Source organism: Adiantum capillus-veneris, chromosome 11, assembly GCF_014529385.1.
Source record: "Adiantum capillus-veneris isolate H3 chromosome 11, ASM1452938v2, whole genome shotgun sequence".
NCBI classification, from domain to species: Eukaryota; Viridiplantae; Streptophyta; class Polypodiopsida; order Polypodiales; family Pteridaceae; genus Adiantum; species Adiantum capillus-veneris.
In genome coordinates this window covers 84,436,035-84,441,187 of record NC_140941.1, presented here as the reverse complement: position 1 = coordinate 84,441,187, position 5,153 = coordinate 84,436,035, and positions in this window count along the sequence as shown.

Below are 5,153 nucleotides of genomic sequence, written 5' to 3'. Positions count from 1 at the left end.
AAGCAATTAAATGCAACCTCTCTCTCTCTCTCTCTCTCTCTCTCTAAATTGCTATAATGAGAAGATTTTTACTACCCTTTTAGTTTAGTTCCACTTTACACTTGCATCATCCTCCAATATCCTCTCTCTATTCCTCTCCTAAAAACATTGCAAAATTTGAGGCCCTTGTAACTCTTTCCGTCTTTGGCTAGCAAAATGACCTTGTGGATTGTGTCCTTTTGAATTGGTTGGTAGCCATTGCTCACAATGTTGGCTCCCAAGCATGCTGGCATGTGTACAACCTTGGACAAATTGGAACGAGGGGGGCCTGTCAAAGCAGTGCAAAGTTGTAAGATCAACTCAAATTGGCTAGACCAGATGTGTCAAATTGGTAGCCATTGCTCACAATGTTGGCTCCCAAGTATGTTGGCATGTGTACAACCTTGGACAAATTGGAACGAGGGGGGCCTGTCAGAGCAGTGCAAAGTTGTAAGGTTAACTCAAATTGGGGTCTCGATGACTAGACGAGCATGGGAAACGGTTTAGCTCGATAAGCTCCCCATTTTCCAACCATTTTGCAATTGAATGAATGACTCATACTATCTTGCAAAAGCTTCTACAAAAAATATTCATGCACCCATATTGGAGGCTTTTTTTGGACAGTTTCAAATGCATCCTCAAAAATAGGGTAATCACCATTGTAGTATGGACACTCTGATCTTGTTCTTCATTCTCAATAACCAATATTGCCTTTAGTTTCCCTAAGATTCTTCTTTCATCAACAACCTAAAGCCAAGGTGTATGAGCTTCTTCAAATCAAGTTTTTGTAGAAAGGAATGGTTGATTCATTGTCCTTGGCACATCACCATCGTCATCATTGTGATGTGACCCCTTACGGGACCATGGGCATATGTTTCCAAGTTGTCATGATCCTCCGCATATTCAAATGTTAGATACAACCTTTTTTGTAGCTTTCAAAATATTGCAATAGCAGTTTGAATGAATGTTGAAACTTGTCTTCCATGCCTATAGATATATTTTTTAGACCTTTCACCAACTCTTAAAGATCATGTTAGCACCAACAGACCATAGATCGCCATCTCCATCTGTCAAACCATCAAAAGTGCAAGAAATTTGTGTTTGATTTTGTATTGTTCAATGTGTGTGCAATCCCAAATAGTGTAAGTTTGAGTGGTTGGATCCCAAGGAAGTTATTCATCAAGAAGCTTCACATGTTGCTAAGGTCCAATACAATTATGACTAAGGAAGGGCACATGATCTATTATGAGCATACTCGATACTCACGTACTTATATTTTGGGTGCAGATGTGTACGTTTCCTCAAAAGAGAATAGGGTTGTAAACATGGGAGACAGAGAACATGGATTTCCCCCACCAATAGTTGCAATAGTAGACAAAGAGGACCACCTAGTTGAGTTTGAGAAAGGCACCATCAATTTGAAGACTTGCTTCTACAAAACCATTGACTTATGGGAGAAATTTTCCCATGAGAATAAATCTGTTGAAATGCATCCTAATCATAATGTTAACAACCCATTCATAACATTGGAGGAGAGAATGAGACAAAGGATAGCTCCATCTGCACCTACATGGGCCCTTGTTACATTTGAAATCCTTAATGATGAGGACCTTGCTACTTGTGGAGAGACCACTAGCAAACCGTACGATATCCCTAACCCACCACGTCCATCATTGTTAAAGAATATGGTCGTTGTGCTATGGGCGGCCGGACACTGACTATACTATGTTGTAAATATACTTTGGATAATAGTTCAAGAAGAAGAAGAGTGAGTGCAGCACGTTGAATGGCGACTGCTGTAGCGTAACGATTGTGTGTGTGTATGTGTGTGTCTCAATGTGTGTTAGTGTGTGTGCGTAGTCTTCTTTCCTACCTTCTCCATCACATGTGCACTCTACAAAGTGGTATCAGAGCTCAGTTTAAGGAGCTACAATCAATACACAGATTTCCACAGCTCTAGAAAACAACCAAAAAGAGAAGTTTTTTTGTCATATCTCCCTCACCTGAACTCGGAATATAGTGATCCAAGAGTCTATCTTTATGTTTTTGGGCATTCCGGACGCATTGACATACTCAGATTTGCCAAAATCTGCAATAAAATTTTTTGCAGCAAACAGCCAGCTCACACAGACATAGGAGATTTTCAGTTTTGCACTCGGTAGTAGATTTACAGGTCACAGGTGAAGAATTCAGCATTTACACAGGTTTTGGAGAGCGACATAGAGCTTTTGCATCATGATATTGTGTTATCGAAGATTATGTTTGGTTGTTGTGGGTCCATTATGGATAGCCGCCTATGTAAGAAAGGTTGTGGGAAGAAGTTGAGGCGGTTATATTGTCAGATTGAGTACTTTGTGGTTATGTATGGATATGCGGTTAATGTATTTTGGAAAACTGCAATCTTTGTGAGGGTTGAGTGAGGTTTTTTGAAGCCTTGCCTTGGGAGCTTTGGTACCTTGGCAAGGTGGATTAGGTACTGGAGCGAACCCCCAACTGGCCCTGCTAAAGACCTCATATGTCGTTTACGACTATGGGATGAAGGTGGATATATGGATATGTGGTACAGGACAGCGTATGGATTGCATTTTCATACAGATCCATGTGGACATTGTTTTAGAGTATTTATGCATAGTATTGAGTCAGTCTGTGGCAAAGTGAGTCAGTGGATTTTCCCTTGGCAATGAGAGATTTTCTGTCAGTGTTTATGAGCACTTTGGTTGAGATTGTCACTTGAGATATTGTCCAAATACAAACGGAACTCTGCCGAAATTTTGTTAAAATCCTTTGGAAGCAATTGAGAGAGTGAAGATGACAGAAAGTTCAACTCAAGTCACTCAAGCTGACCAGAGAGAACTACAGCATATGGTCTTACAGGATGGAGAACTTTATCATGGGCAAAGGTTTATGGGACTACATTACAAGTGAACAAGAGTGTCACGAGGTTGGTTTGGAACCAAATAGAGAGAATGTTGAAGCATATAAAACATGGCAAGCAGGAGTAGAAGTTTACAAGAAGTGGATCGAGAATTCAAGAAAAGTGATGCATTGGATTTCACTATGCATTAGTAACTTCTTTATACCACATGTGAAGAAGGCTCAATCTCCAAAGGAAGCATGGGAGATACTAGCAAGGATGAACAGCTCCAATACAAAACCACGAAAGGTTCACTTGAAGCAAAGGTTACATTGTGTATGGCAAGAAAATAGATCCATATCAGATTATGTGACAGAGATAAAGCAAATACAGGAAGATCTTGCGAGCATTAATGTTGAAGTTCGAGATGATGACTTAGTTTCACTGACATTGAATGGTTTGGGACCGGAATACAAGTCATTGGATACATCTATATCTGTTCGAGGACACATGCCTGATTTTGAAGAGTTAGTAAACCTTTGTTTGCAAGAAGAGGTGAAGTTAGGCAAGTCACATCCTTTTACATCAAAAAACAATTCCAGAGATCAGGTTTTTTACTCTAGAGGTCGTGGAAATAATAGAGGTGGAAGAGGAAACTATGGTCGTGGAAACAATGCTGGAAGAGGTCAATGGCAAAACCAACAAAGTCAAAGTTTCAATGATTACAGCCATAGAGGCAGGGAGAGAGCCCAACCTCGTAGACGTGGAGGTGGACGATTTATACATCCTCAAAGAGATGGATATTGTAACAGATGTGGCATTTATGGTCACTTTGAAAGAGAATGTTACACAAGGCTAAATCAAAACCGTGATCGTGGTGGAAGAGGCCGAGGTTATGGCAGACATGGAGGAAACTTTGTTGGATACAATCCTCATGATCAAAATATATATGATAATAGATCGAGTGGACATTTATTTCCTATGGAGCATGTTGTTGGAAGCATGGTGGAGCCACATCATACAGATGATTGGTATTTAGATAGTGGTGCCACAAATCATATGACATATCATGGTGAATGGTTTGACACAAAAGAGAAGTTAGAAGAGGATGATTTTGTCGCTACAGGTGATGATAGCATGTTGGTTCAGTTCCACTGCTAGAAAAAGGCGGGACATACAACACATTGGGAGATGTTCTATATGTGCCTTCAATCACAAAGAATTTAGTATCAGTTGGACAAATGAGAGATCAAGGGTTGCAAGTCCGATTTAATCATTATGGCTGCTTCATAGAGGAGTTTCACAAAGGCAAACCAGGCAAGATATTGACACGTGGAAGAAAGAAAGGTCGCTTGTTCTCATTGGAAGCTGGAGATCCCTGTTTACACAGTGGTATGTATGCAAACAAATCAGCCACTCAAGATGATTGGACAGAGTTATGGCATAAAAGGATTGGTCATGTCAATTTTAGAAGACTAAAGCATATGCAATCAAATCAAATTGTACGTGGATTACCAAAGTTTGGAAGATTGAATTTTGATCATGTTTGTGAAGCTTGTCAATTTGGAAAGCAATTTCGTTTAGCATTTCCAAAGAGGGGGAGAATTAGCCAAAGTCCTTTGAAAATTGTTCATTCAGATATTTGGGGACCTTGTGATCATGCTACGTTGAATGGTTGTCGACATTTTTATCACATTCATAGATGATTACAGCAGAATGACATGGGTTTACTTTCTAAAGGCAAAGTCATAGGCATTCGAGGTATTCTTGGAGTTCAAAGTTATGGTTGAGAAAGAGAATGGTTGTCAAATTAAATGCCTCGGTACAGATGGAGGGGGAGAGTACATGTTACACATTTTTGATGATTACTTATGTGAACAAGGCATAAGCAGACAGATTACTTGCAGATACACACCACAACAAAATGGAGTTGCTGAGAGAAAGAATAGAGTCATAGTAGAGATTACAAGAGCCATGATGAATGAGATGAATATGCCATTAACATATTGGGCTGAAGCAGTTCATACAGCAGTAGACATTATGAATCGAACACCAGCAGCAGCTGCCATTCATGAAATTTCACCTTATGAGAGATTCATGGAATCAAGCCAACATTTTTCTACATGAAAGTTTCTGGATGTGTTTGCTATGTTCATGTGTCAAATGAAGCAAGAAAGAAGATGGAGCCAAAGGCAATAAAGTGTATATTCTTGGGTTGTCCACTTGAAAAGAAAGGTTACAAGTGCTATGATCCTATGACAAGACAAGTTTATGCAGTAGA